The sequence below is a fragment of the Achroia grisella genome, unplaced genomic scaffold, assembly GCF_030625045.1.
Source record: "Achroia grisella isolate CSIRO2021 unplaced genomic scaffold, CSIRO_AGI_Agris_v1 utg534, whole genome shotgun sequence".
NCBI classification, from domain to species: Eukaryota; Metazoa; Arthropoda; class Insecta; order Lepidoptera; family Pyralidae; genus Achroia; species Achroia grisella.
Window position 1 is genome coordinate 1,880,764 of NW_026712920.1, and position 15,799 is coordinate 1,896,562.

At 33.3% G+C, this 15,799-nt stretch overlaps 1 protein-coding gene across 3 annotated transcripts in view; it reads right to left on the reverse strand.

The window, feature by feature from the left end:
* The window catches only part of LOC131847434 (uncharacterized), a 104,663-nt gene that overhangs the window by 68,315 nt on the left and 20,549 nt on the right, over positions 1 to 15,799 (reverse strand). The window contains exon 1 of one of the 3 annotated variants that reach the window (XM_059197022.1): positions 7,731 to 7,882. The exons of the other annotated variants lie outside the window; for them this stretch is intronic. The gene's annotated coding sequence lies outside the window, so the exon portion shown is untranslated. Of the gene's footprint in view, positions 1 to 7,730; positions 7,883 to 15,799 lie in introns of those variants that run through there. 3 annotated transcript variants of the gene reach the window in all.

The following is a 15,799-nucleotide window of genomic DNA, read 5'->3' on the forward strand; positions in this document are numbered from 1 at the left end:
GATTTTGATGAAACTTTACACTAACATAGCTTATACATCAGAATAACATATAGGCTATAAATTTCACGCGGGTGAAACCGTGAGCACAGCAAGTTTTAAATATACATTGAATTTTGATTTTATCACCATCATCATCGTCCTTTGCTTCTTTCTTATCCCATTTATTTGGAGTCGGTGTAATATGTTTTTTCATAAATGTTATATTTAAACACTGACTTGCTAGTAATAAGTCCGTGGGTTTGTCTAAATAGGCTTGCGTGGGCCGAGGTCGGGCCAAGCTGATATCCGTCGGATGTGTTTGTTTATATTCACGCGCAGTGCCGGTGCATGTTAGTAACCTTACACTTGATCTCTTTAAATAATATACAGGTGTCGTATAACAGCTGCATAATAAAATATAGCATATATGGTCTCCGTGCAGTATTCACTAATATATTGTAGGTGACTACGATCGATCCCCCGTCCAATTCAAACGGGTATCGAAATTACGACGGCCGGAGCCGAGGTTCGGACCCCTAGCGGTGGCCTCAGAAGTAGTCGTATCTGTTAGGCAGGAGTTGGCCTTCAGCTGCCCCGTCCTCAGTCTTTCCGCAAGTTTGGAGTGCCATCTGCACTCGCCCCCTATTGTCCGAATTTGTAAAGGGCAACTGGCCAAAAGCATTAGAGTAATAAAAAAAAAAACAGGTTTCACCTAAAGACAAAAGTGTTTAGTTTATTCCAATCCAAAATATTTATAAGGGCACGCAGTTGCGGTCTTAACATAGTATAAAATAAAGTCGTTTCCGCTGTCCTTTCGCTTTTAAACTACGCAACGAATTTTAATGCAGTTTTTAGCAATTGCTAGTGATTCAAGAGGAAGGTTTATACGTATAATACACTAGCTTTTGCCCGCGGCTTCGCTCGCTCGCCGTCCTTAGGGGCGGAGTGTATCAAAATCCTTTCTTAGAGGATGCCTACGTCATAGTAGCTTTATGCATGCAAAGTCTCAGCCCGATCGGTTTAAAATTGACAAAGTTTCATATAAACTTTCATCCCCTATTTTATCCCTTTGGGGGTAGAATTAATCAAAATCTTATCTTAGCGGATGCCTACGTCAAAACATCTACCTGCATGCCAAATTTCAGCCCGATCCGTCCAGTGGTTTGTGCTGTGCGTTGATAGATCACTACGTCAGTCACCTTTGAGTTATATATATTTAGATGTATACCCGTGTGAAGCCGGCGTGGGTAGCTAGTATTATAAAACTTATTGTAATTATCGCACTGTTTACTTTCATGCAATTTTTATTTCACGTCCAATCTCGGCGGCTTATCTATATCGTTGTCTTCAGTATCAAGAGCTTAAATCTTTTAAACTTTCTATATTGGTACTTAACATATTCCTTGAAGTGCATATATTGTTGTAACATTTGTATGTCAAATTGTATGTGGTTATGCTGATATTGAACTCGTAAACAAGCCACAGAAAGAGGCAAGTATGTTACCCGGCTTTCTAACTCACTATAATCTACAATTGCATACGATAATGACCTTTGTAGTGTTCACATAGAGTGTATAAGAGTAACGGCTACTGTACATGTACATATATACTGTTTGAAGCGTACATTAAATACATAATTGCATAGTTAAACGATATACTGTTGTTAGCTCGAGGCAGTTAATTGAAGTGTTAGTTTAGTAGTGAGTCAGTAGGCGTAAAAATTGATGATAGAGCTTATAATTTCTCTCATATTTTAATAATATTATAAACGAGTAAGTTTATGAGTATGGATAGATGGATGTTTGTTACTCTTTCGTGCAACTACTGAACCGCTTTTGATGAAACTTTATAATAGTATAGCTTATACATCAAAATAACATATAGGCTACTAGCTACTCGCCCAGCTTCGCACGGGTGTACATGTATTATATATATATATATATATATAATTTTGAAGCGGTTATTTTTATTAGATAGAATGATTCAAGAGGAAGGCTTATATGTATATTACATGTACACCTGGGCGAAGCCGGGGCGAGTAGCTAGTTACAAATAAATAATAACGAGCAACATACGTATAATACAGGCTGTTACTCGTGACTTTGTCTGTTTTAGTCGTGTGTCTCTGTTTTTAGAGGGAAGGTGTAACTTAAGTATATTCAAATCAAATCAAAAGTAATTTATACATGTAGAATTTTTGAGCTGATTATGAACGTTGAGAAGAACTGGCAAGAAACTCATTGAATTTCTGAGTCTTATATTATATCGGTCTTATATTATTATAAATAAACTTAATTTGAAGCATGCTAATGGTGTTGAACATGTATTGACATACATGTTTGAACTGCACAGTTTGCTCAGATGTACTAATACCAACCAATCATTGGAAACTGGTTGCCGGGTCCCGTTGTTGGCTACTTGCATCGGTACTCGATTATCTACCGATGGCCTACATTTTAGCTGTGTAACGCTCGCCGCATACAAAATGACCAATGTTGCAATTTACCACATAATAGAAAATCATCGGTATTCTGTTTTTTTTGTCAGAACTAGAAAAGGCAGTTCTGACGTTTATTTTTTTCGGTTATTTGCGACAGTTAAGCATTATCTGTATTTGTAATTTTATTTTAAGTATATTTTACAATGGCAGTAATACAGCTAGCACTATGCAACGGCCTCGGTGCTCCGATGATGATTCCGATATTATCCAGTTGGGTTCCCCATACGGTACAAACATTTGTATTCATATTAAAGTTGTTTGTATTGGTTTGGGTGTATTTATTTACAAAAAAAAATGTCTATCAGTTGTATAGTACCCATAACACAGGCTATGCTTAGCTTGGGACTAGAGGGTGCTGCATGAATAGACCTGGGATTTTTTTCACGGATGAGAGTGTAATGCACCCGCCTGCGCTAACGGTGTGGGACGCTGGCGGGGCACCAGTGGAGTATGATAACATGAACATGAGGTCGGTCAGTTAGTCCATCGTGATAATGGTACCATGAATTTATCAGATCGTTTCCAGGGGGAACCTGACATGGTACAATGACAATCACCTTCCTCTCTGTCCTGTATTATTCTTATTAATATATGTCCGTAATATAATAAATGCGAAAGTATGTCTGTCTGCCTGTCTATGTATTGACAATAGGATCACTTGACACATACGTGTAATGTTGTCACGCATAATAGGATTCAATATTGCGAGTTCAAAGCGCTTGACGTAGATTACATAGAAAGAATAGTATGTTATATATTAGAATAAAACATATATTTATGTAATGTTTACTGGGATTAGGGTTGCCAATATTAAACTTTACTAATATTACAGTAATACTAAAAAGCATAGACTGAGCACATGTACGAGTTCATCTAAAAAGCTCCGTAGGCCGCGAGTGTACCCAAACACTTCCACAATTGAGTAGGGCGAAATAGGTCGCCCTAACAACGAAATGGGGCCGGCTCGTAGGGCGAAATATGTCGACCTAACAACAAGATGGGGCCTGCCCTAGATCATTTACAGGACGGGCTGACGTCGTCAGAGTCACGGTAGAATGGTAACACGACATCGCGTCTCCGGCATGGTGCTCGTAGGTACACTTGACATCCTTGTGTAATATTTTACTCTTTATACAACTGATAAGTCAGCGTAGTTTAACGGATATTCTCAGGTAAACATCTCGTACAAATATAAAACTGTCCTAGTAGAGAAGACTAAAAATTCTATACCTTTATGAGAATCATATATTATACGGTTGGTATCCCTGTACAAAGTATAGTATGTTACACAATATAATGCAACTCGTAAGTTGTATTTTAATCTATATTCTCAGGTAAACATCTCGTACAAAAATGAAAATGTCCAGAAGACGAAAATTTCCTTTTCATTCAACATTAGGCTAGAGTAACTGTTTACTATAAGATGGACCGTATGGTTGTTTGCTACCATTGTAGTAATAAATAATCATTATACGGTTGGCAACCCTGTACATAGTACAGTATGTTACACAGTATAATACAACATGTGTAATGTGTACTGAGCCTTAACGTTCCGCTAGAGTGCTGCTCAAGGCTGTACTACATGCTGTTATAGACGCTAATGATCTGAATATAGTTTAAAACTTAGGACGGGTTTATATTATCTATATTGGTAATTATATATATATACTCAGGGCATCGGTAGTCTAGCGGTTTAGCACATCGCCTTACGTACGATGGTCGCAGGTTCGATTCCTCGCATGGTGCAAACATTTGTATTCATGAGTATAAATTGTTTATGTCAGTCTATGTGATTTATATGTAAATAATATAACTGTAATTTTATTAATGTCCTTTCTAGATTTGTGCAATAAAGTTTTATAAATAAAAAAAAAGGATATGTGTAATATATTTACAAAAAAAAATGTATTTGTATCAGTCATCTAGTGCTCTGCTTAGCTTGGGACTAGATGGCGTTTTGTATATTTTTCTAGAAATATTATTATTATTATTATTATATGTTCTTTGATACATTATTTGTATCTTTGATCTTAGAAATTTTATTTCTTTTTAGTTTTTCAATTTACTGGTACATATTTTTCCAAAATTGAATAAAGAGTAAAAAAGTAATAAAAGTTTTTTTTTTACATCTTCATTTGTCTATTTTATTATAACTTTCTTTAATTATAATTATTATTCAGCACACAAGCCATATATACCCAAAACCCTCTTTATCTTTTGGGCGAAGTAGGTAGTAGTATCAGCTCTCGGGTTACTAGTAACCTCGATAAGCCATGCTCTAATATCCGTCAAAAACTTTTTGGGTTCCTATCTCCATGGACCTGATGTCTCCAGGGCTCCAAAATAAATAGTTATTTAATAGTTTTAGACTATAAAATGCATTAGTTTTTCTTTGCGTTTTCGTGGTTTGCATATAAATTATAGCATGGAAGTTGTTATTATTGTTATTACCAACAAATTATATCATAGAGCACTCGTTAAAGGAAACAGATCTCAGCTGATTAGCATTCAAAGGGTAACTAATGTGTTACATAAACACAATTACGGAACAAATAACGGATAGCTACAATTAACGATCGTACGTATGTAAATTGCTATTTTATACCAAGCATTGGGAACATGAAGGTTGAAAAAATAGAATAGAAATAATCTTCAAGTTCAGATAACATACAAAAAACTTCGTTAAAAGCAATTTTGAATAGCCTTTAGGGATAGGGCTGCCCCATGGATAGGGCTATCCCTAAGGATAGGGCTAGGGTTAGAGATAAGGTTAGAGATATGGATAGCGATATCAAGGATAATGAATTGATGTCGGTTGTGCTGTTCATACATGACGTTTCCATTTACCATCAAATGGTACCCTCAGATTTGTTAAATAAAAAAATATAATATTCAGAATTATAAAAAGCTGCCATTCTAACTCCTAAATGCTGTTTAATGAGCGAAGCGCAGAGCGATTTTAGAGGTCAGATTTGCACTCTTTGAAACGATACACCTCCGAAACGACTTGAAATTTCATCGAAGGTCGTCTTTCAGCTCTCCGTAGTTTACCACTCAAAAAATTTCCGAACGGTCAAGATCGAGTCTTTAAGAATATACGCGCTCCGTTCAAAATGTGACCTAGTGTGTAAACAACACACAGAGAACAAACCTAGTCTACTCATATAATCCACTTTTCATGACGAAAGAAGCGTAAACAAACAAAGAATTTTAAAACTGCCTTTTGTACTTAATATTTAAGTAACTACTAAAACGTTTACAAACAATAGTGAAATGAATACGCAATCCATACTCATTTCACTAGTGATGCAACCACAAAAATTGTGGTTTTTAGCCTCTTTCATTGTGACTAGAGCTAACAACGTGGTTCCGCCGTTTTGCTTTGTGTACAATGTAGTCCAATTTGTGGGGACACTTGCACAATAGGTCAAATATAAAACGAATAACACTTTACACTATATATCTCACACCCAATGTAATACGTGATTAATTAAAAAAATACTAATTTTGAAATATCCACTCAATTTTGTAAATAGCAAGGTCTATTTTTTAAATTTTGAATATTTGGGTCAAGCTGTCCTTATTACTATGTAATATTATATTATCTGTGTTATTATATTATATTATTATTATATTATATTACTACTAATAATCTCCTCCCCCGCCCCTATATTCTCCCTAATTTGAATTTAAAAATGAATCTGTATTTTGTAAACATGTAGAAAACCATTTGAAAAGAATAAGAGCCAAGTTTCTTGTCAGTTCTTAGCTCGAAATCACGTAGAACTGCCGGTAGATTTGACATATCTCATAAGAGTCTGTAACAGACCTACATGAATAGGACTATTTCTGCTTTGTTTTAGAGTTGGGACTAGCAAAACAGTTAGAGCAATGCAAATCTTCCTAATATTACATAAGCGAAAGTTTGTGAGTATGGAAGGATGTTTGTTACTCTTTCACGCAAAAACTACTGAACGGATTTTGATGAATGTTCATACAAATATTTAGTTATGAAACCAACAACTAAGATACCACAGATATATAAGATAGGTTCAACAGCTAGTTCACTGGGGGAGAAAATAAAGCTAATGATTATTTCAAAGTAGTATAGCTATTTTCTTACCGTTTTACTCATGCACTATTTATCTTCTGTCAACAGATGTATATTCAGGGTAAATATACAAATATATGCTATTCAATATACTCATTACACACAATTAACAATAAACTGAACAATAATAACAACATGTTATTACTGAAACATGTTTACAAACTGAATCATTATTTTCTACGAGTAATTGTAGTTTTTTTTCAAAATTCAACTAACAACATGCCATTATCTAGTTTTTGTTTTTAAAACAATAAATGCGATTTTTAGACAGTCCATAACGTTTACAATGCATTTGAAATTACAAAATAAACTCATGGTTTTGGTCATTGAATTTATACTTTAACTAATTATTTATAATTATTTTAACCGACAGTCATAAAAAAGTATGAAACGTACGGTAATTTGTTGTTCCCGTTTATATGTATACTGGCTCGCCCCGGCTTTGCAAGGATGTGCATGTATCTAAATATATATAACTCAAAGATGACTGACATAGTGATCTATCAACGCACAGCCCAAACCACTGGACAGATCGGGCTGAAATTTTGCATGCAGGTAGATGTTATGACGTAGGCATCCGCTAAGAAAGGTTTTTGATTAATTATACCCCCAAGGGGATAAAATAGTTAAGAAAGTTTGTATGAAACTTTGTCAATTTTAAACCGATCGGGCTGAGACTTTGCATGCATAAAGCTACTATGACGTAGGCATTCCCTATGAAAGGATTTTGATAAATTCCACAACTAAGGGGATAAATTAACGCGAGCGAAGCCGCGGGCAATAGCTAGTTATATATATAAACCTTCTTCTTTAATCACTCTATCTATTAAAAGAACCGCTTCTAAACCGTTGCGTAGTTTTAAAGATTTAAGCGTACACAGGGACGGACAGACAGCAACAGCGACTTTGTTTTATACTATGTAATGATAAACTAGTGGCTTGTCTCGGGTGATCATAACTTTGTAAGTTTTGTATATTACTCTGGAACACTGTCCCGGACAAACATTGTGACAAGAATTTTGTATATATATATCTATTTATATATATAGGTTAGTCGTTAAGAGATATTATTTATATTCAGCAATTTTTGTGTTAACAAAATAATATCGTTTTATAAGTGGGTAGGAAAAAATTACTTACCGAAAACAAATATTACAATTGCATTATTCCTCTCAATAACAGGCCAGTATTTCAACACAACACAATCACTATAAATATTTATTTATTATTTATCAAAGAAAAACGCGAAACAATGAATGTTTATAAATAAAATATTAAATGTTTTTACGTCTTTCCGAACGCGAAGATCAAAAATGGCCGACAAAGATACGTCGCTCGCCAACGGACGGCGGTGACAAACTGCTGAGTCTTACCAGTTAGTTATATTGGCTTTGTTTATGGTATTCGATAAGATCATAGATAAGATAATATTACATTACATATAAGATGCACAAGTAGGAAGTGCAGAAGAGATTTTTTTTTCAATTCCTTATATCATATTCTTTACTTTTCTTAATATTATAAATGCGAAAGTAACTCTATCTGAATGTCAGTCTGTCGCGTTTTCACGCCAAAACTACTGAACCGATTTAATTGAAATTAAGTACACAATCTAGACCCTGAAAAAGGACATAGCTTTTGTATAATTTTGTATAATAATCGTCATTTTTAAAACTAGAAGCTTGAAATTTATTATATAACTATTTTAGACTGTTAAATAAATTTATATTCAATTTTTGTAAAAAGGCAATTGTAAAAGAGAATTGTTAAATATAATCATGATAAATGCCATATAAGTGATGCAGACGAAGTTCCGCGGGTCAGCGAGTATGTATATTATATACTTTCATATGCATTTAGTGAAAAGCTGTTAATTTAGCTATCACATAGGGTATACATTGCGGATGAAACCGCGGCCACAGCTAATCATTTATATGCTGCTGTGATGATCACAGATGATGATGATGACCTGATGTTACCATCACTGTTGTGTTGCGATGTGTGTTATAATATTTCCTTTTCTATTCTATTATCTTAAAAAAAACGTAATTACTGGTAACTGTATATAATACTGTATATACTTACTAATACGTGTTGATACTAATAAAATTCAAAGAATTCAATACTTTATTTGGAAATTAGCTCGGTGCGGACCAGAACTACATATTACGCGATTATCTAGTTCAAGTTGTTATTAACTATGCCTTATGAACTGTTAATTAGTTACTTACATCTAAACTTCATATTTGTTACGTTATAATTACTTAAAAAAATATTTATTTGTACCTATTATACAAACATTTGTATTCATGAGTGATTGTTTGTATCGGTCGGGGTGTCTGTGGATTTTATGTATATTATTTATGTCATGATCTGCTTCTTTCTTATCCCATTTATTTGGGGTCGACGTAATATTTTATTTATTCATTTATTTCAGAGAACTAGGCCCATATTATTTATTACCCATATTATAAATACCTTATAGACTAACATACATATAATATAATATTTAAAAACTAATACATTGATATTGTCTGTGTGATCACGGCACTGAAGACGGCAATCTGCCACGGTAGCGCCGATATACCACACCTTTCGGCCAGTAGTCCTCTTTCTTGAATATATATATTATTTTGTATTTAAAAAAAATATATATATATAAGTATATTTATCAGTTGTCTAGTACCATAACACAAGCTCTGCTTAGCTTGGGACTAGTTGGCGCTGTGTGAATTGTCTATGTTTATAATTAATATTAATAATTTTATATAATTTACTATTAAATTCGGATTACAAAAGTTGGCTTCTTCATTTGAAGGTAAGTGGTAAACCCGTCGTTCGTTTATACATAAATATTAATGGACAAATTATTTAATTTTTATAAATACATACTTAATAATAATAAAACACCCAGACCGATACAAACAATCATACTCATGAATACAATTGTGTGTATCGTGCGAGGAATCGAACCCGCGACCATCACCGAGGCCGTTAAATACATATATTCTACAAATATCGCTCATACAAAAGTCCTAAGTGTATGGGAATGACTGAGAAATGAATGTGATTGATATACATCCATCTTCCTCGTTGCCGATGCAAGGCAACTGTTACGTCATTAATAGCTATTATTTTGTATAAGGAGGTAGTTTACATCTAGCATGTAACATTATTTACTACTATACCAGGTCGTGGATTCAAGCGCCATGAAGTTACCATGAGTACGACGTTTATAGCCACCGGGTGTACAATATTGATTGAGGCTTATAACCTTATGTAAAACGAGTCTATTAAACCCTGGGATAAATTGGCTGCATGGATACTGTTTTATTTATATACTAGCTGTGCCCGCGGTTTCATCCGCATGAAATTTATATCCTATATGTTTAAGTTAAAGTATCTGCTTAGCTTGGGACTAGATGGCGCTGTGTGAATTGTCCTGAAATATTATTATTATTTAGGTTGCCTAATAAAAACTTCGTGTGGTTTTTAACCTCTATTCTTTATGTAACTTTACTAGCAGCGTACGATGATCAAGGTCTTTTTGTGGTCAGTATTCGGGTGTAATTAAGTTGTCACCCACTTCACATCTGGTTAAGATTTTCCATTATTTCAATCGTGTGAACTTAACATGGGAAAGATGCTATTCAAAAATAATAAACCGTTATCGCTTTACAAGATATCCGATTATAATCAATGTTACTGCAATCAGCTTATAATAAAAACTATATCTTGAGCACTTCGCAACGGGACTAGAAGAGCGAGAGGCAGTTATTAACAAGCCTATGTGGAGAAAGGATAGAAAAACTGCAAAGGAATCCGTTAAAGCAGTAAATAGCTAATACTTTCAAACCATTAATCACTTTGTAAGGCGTTATTTGAGGAAGCATTTTATATGTAGATAATTTGTCTTGTATGTAACGTAATTAGTGAATGAAAGTTTTTTTCTTGAAGTGCAATTGATAAATTTATATGACCCTGATGACTTGTATGATGCTGAACAGTTCTGTTTAACTGTAGAGAACAGAACTGGTCAGGGTCATATAAAGTTCTTAATAGTACCTACTTTCTTCAAGAAAAAACTTGAACGGAATTAAAATTGTTATTCCCTATTGAATGTTTAAACATAAATTGCTCTACAGATGTGTTGGGTACATTGTTATTTACTAGATTACAATAGGAAATCAATTTCCTATTGTAATCTCAAATTAGAAAATAATAATTTAATTTCAGATAAAATTAGTAATTACGTTTCAGATCTTAATACTATAAAATAGAAATGTTTACGACAATTAAATTTTGAATAGATACAATTTTTTCAAGTGACATTAAGGAAGCAGATTCAGTTAAAAACAATCAGCAAGACGCCTTCCTTATTGCCAGAAACACAGTAAACAATAAAAAAGTAAAGATCTTAAAACTTTATTTTTCTAATCTTGGGGATAGTAACAGTAATTTGTAGATAGAGAGATAGTTAAATGTCGAGGAACGGACAATAATGAAGAACAATAAATAATAATTGTAGAATGTTAATTAATCTACTAGATTTGTTTTTATTATGCATTTATTTATATATAATATTTATACATTTATAGTTTTTTTTTAAATCACAAATTGTTTTTATTTGAATCACAAATTTAACAAAATGCCTCTGAATAATGTAATTAAGGTCGCATAAGATGTATTCAGACAGAGATTTCGACAACAACTCAAAAAATAGTTTTGAACTGTAATTATTAAAATGTTATTTAGAAAATAACTACCAGTAAATTTCTTTTTTTATAATTTTGAAACCAACTATCTATTATCTCTGATAGAAGCGATAGAATATTTTCAAAAAAGTTACGGATCCGTATTATAAAGCAACCCAAAGTGTAAAAACACTACGGATATAATTGACAGTAGAGCAAAGTGATCTACTAATCTTATACGGGGCATCAACATCAAAGGGTGTATGTGTTAACTTTTTTTATATGATTAAAATACTCATGGTTCATCTGTATCTCAGGAGTTGGCCTTCAGCCGCTCCATAACTCCTTCAGCGCGTTTGTAGTGCCGTCTGCACTCGTCCCTTATCCTACAGTGAAGCTGTAAAGGTCAATTGCGACCAAAAGTAATAGAATAAGTTTGAAAAAACATTTGAATGAATCTTGATACTCCCATTGATCGTCTGTCCAGTCTGTAAATCTCGGCAATATGTTTTTGTGAAATAAATTTGCCGAATTAATTATATAATTTACCATGATCACCCAATGAATTAATATTAATCGCGTACTAAATGTATTTATAAGAAATTACGACATGGAAAAGAAAGTCTACATTCCCTAGATGCGTAATTCTTGCATAATTGACATCTGTAGATGTTGAACATGTCTTTAAACATGTTGAATAACAACATTTTACTTGCATTAACATTTGTCAAGTGACAACTTTAAAGATATGGGCACAGAGTCGTATATAATTCGTAATAAGCAGTTAGTATTGTTGATAGAGGCATATTGTTGTACTACAGTATTACAATTGTACTTGTGGTTATACTTATTACTTAGGACAACCACACACGATCCAATAATCGCACTTTTCTAATATGTAATTATTTCATATTTCGTTTATTAACCAATGTAAGAAACTTCTTTACATATATGACAAGTCATAACATACAGTAATTCATATATATTTAATTCAATCCAATTACAATAACATTAATAAATAAAATTACATTAATTCAATGCGTACACAATATAACTAATAACATAATATGTTTCGTAGTCATAATTACGACATAATTATATTTAGGTCTAAATACTCGGTAATATTATACAAAGAGTGTTTTTCAAAAAAAGATTTTATTTCAGTTTTGAATTGTTTTGGTGGTAATTCTCTTATTTGCATAGTTAGTTTATTATACATTTCGATTTTTATACTAATTAATTATTGCAAACTCTATTTTGATGAAATGGTAAAAGAATTCAATTTTAAATGAGAACAACATGATTTGTTGATTTACTATTTAGTAGACCCAAGGAGAATAGAAATCATATATTCAAATATACTTACATTGAAGCACTTCTGAATAGTAATCACATTTTTTTTCAATCTACCCCTCATTCGGAAAGCTGTCTCATCATAAGAAGAAATAGCAAGAAACTTGCGTGTTGCTCTTTTAAATAATTTAGCTATTTATTTATATTTATAACTTAAAGTGTGTGAATATAAAGTACCAACTAGCACTAATTCCGTTAAATTATAAGACTACTAAAAATGCTAAATACACTAAAATTTTTACGTGTCTATTTACATTTCTAATTGATATTTCAGTGAATGGAAATAAAGATAAAATAAATAAGATTTAACCCAGAGACGGTGATTGTTTCTTTTTTCAGGACAATTCATACAGCGTCCTCTAGACCCAAGATAAACTATCTAAAGCTTGTGTTATAGGTACAAGATAACTGATACAAATTCATAGATATATTTTTTTCGTAAATACACAAATATATTATACATACAAAACACCCATATCGATACAAACAACTATACTCATGAATACAAATCTTTGTGCCATCCGAGGAATCGAACTCGCGACCGTCGGATGTAAGGCGGTGTGCTAAACCGTTAGACCACCGAGGCCGTCAAAGTTTGGTATATGAATAATGTTTCTGATTACCTCATTTAGGGGTACAGTAGTGAAAGTGTTTGAATAAAATTACAGGAAAAGAGGCAATGTATGTACTTCTATAACAATTTATTCAACTGTATGACCGTCTATGGTCACCCTTTTATTGTACATATAGGTAAGTTATGAAACTCAATAAACCTGTTATTTATTGATTAAATATGTGTTTAGTTATGACCTCAATGCATATATTATAATCAGTTAAAACACAGTTATTTTGCTGTTCTTTGTTTTTTTCCATTCGTTTGTCTATTATTAGGTAGGTGTTTATGTTGTACTTGGATATTTAAAAAAATCTATTTATAAAAAGTATAATTGGAAATTTCTCCTCTTCCTCCTTTCCTCCCGTTTTCCTCACTATATCCTGAAGAGATAAAACCATCGCTCCTAAGATTATTCTTCAATTCTTGTCCCTCACGGTCTAGGTCACTTTGAAAAAGCGCGAGCACAATAGATCTATGCAGGTCGCAGTGTCGCAGGTCTTAACACCTGACAATGGCCCTAAACCGTTGGGAAGGGGATTGTTAATAACGTGGACTGACCCCATTACTAGCAATGTACCATGTCAGGTTGACCTCCACGCGGTTCCCTCTGGAAACCATCGTGATAAATTCCTGATGAATTTGTCACAATGGGCTAATTGACCTGACCTCATGCTCATCTTATCATCCTCCACTGGAACCCCACCAGCGTAAACCGTTAGCGCAGGTGGGTGCACCATTCCATTATCATCCATAAAAAAATGGCTCTAAAATGGCCCCCAATAAAAAAAACCATTTAGGTTAACATAAACAATTGTGTAGCGATGTTTCAAATAAAAAGAAAATTATAATTTAAATCATATTCAAATTGGTGTTACTCGTATATAGCTAAGTAGTGATAACAAATTTTCGCCGCTTGATAATGAATGTGTGATGAGTTCATATTAAGAGCATGCAAGCTATCTAATGGAAAGATAATTCGTTGGAGATCAGCACAAACACCGTTTCCACTCTAAATAGCATTGTTTTCATTTTAGCTGCTAATAAAAACTTTAAATATAATTAGATTGCTTTAAGTGAAAACTACTTTCGCCGTCTTTGTTAGTTTGCTACAGTAGACCATGGTTCTGTTCTATTTAGGATCGGCGCCGGCGCACTGTGATCCCAATACGTTTAATGCAGTTGACAAAATGTAATGCATATTCCTCCGAAACAATAATAAATCACGACAGTTCACACAATCAGCGCCATCTAGTCCCAGGCTAAACGGAGCTTGTGTTAAGTGATAGAAATACTTAAATACTCTACATTGTTTTGTAAATACATTCAAAATATACCTAATTTTTTTACGAACTGTTCTAATGCTGTTAGCCGCAGTCTTTTCAGCTTCATCTTAGGGGCCGAGTGCAGATGGCACTTCAAATCGGCGGAAGGTCTTATGGAGTTGAACACCAACTCCTGCCTGATGTATACGACTTTAGTCAGAGGGCACCACTACCTGTTGTTCAGGCTGTTATACCGTGGTAACATATCCGACATACGCGACAACGCCCGAGACACGTTGTTGATCTTGATGACTTGATCTTGAAAATCACTCAAGATAAACAATCATACTCATACAAATGTTTGCAATGTGTGAGAAATAGATGCTGTGTGGTAAACCTCTAGATTACCGAGAACGTAAATATGCTATACCACCGATGTTTAGTATCACGGATGTCACATGATAACGTGATGTCCACAGGCTTACTGCTCATATATATGTATAGGCAACAGTATGTATGTATATACATATATATATATATGCAACTAGCTGACCCCGCAAACGTTGTTTTGTCATATAAATTAAAATCACTATTAAAAAATAGGGGTTGGTGATAGAAGGGAGAAAATTATAAAAGATACACATTATAAAAATATTAAAAAATAGGTATGTTAAGAATGGACAACCCTTATCACTTAGGGTATGAAATATAGTAGACGATTCTCGGACCTACCGAATATGCGTATAAAATTTCATAAAATCGGTTAAGCAGTTTCCGAGGAGTATGGTAACTCACATTGTGACTCAAGAATTTTATATATGTACCTATAAAATTAGACTCAGATGAGCCGTCAACTAGTTTGCCATTCTACGTACATAAAATAATTGCTATAATTATATAGTAATGAAGGTGTTGTCACTCGTAATACTGTATCATCATAATAATATAATAATTTGATTAATATTGTACGGAATTACAAAAGACATATAATAATTATGTCACGCATTACTAAAAAGAGAAATCTCATTTTTATAACTTGTCCTAACTGAACATGATACTATGCGGCTTCTAAAATTGTTGTGTGGTACAAAATGGAGGAGAATGGCGGGATGTGACACTTTCGATAATAGAATAGAATAGAAAATACTTGATTCTTAATTAAACTTACATTTAAGCACTTTTGAATAGTCATTATGTACTTTTTTTTTAATCTACCGCATTTTTAATAGCTATACGATTTTATAGTTCTGTAAGAAGTTTTGACCTAATTATTATAAATTATAA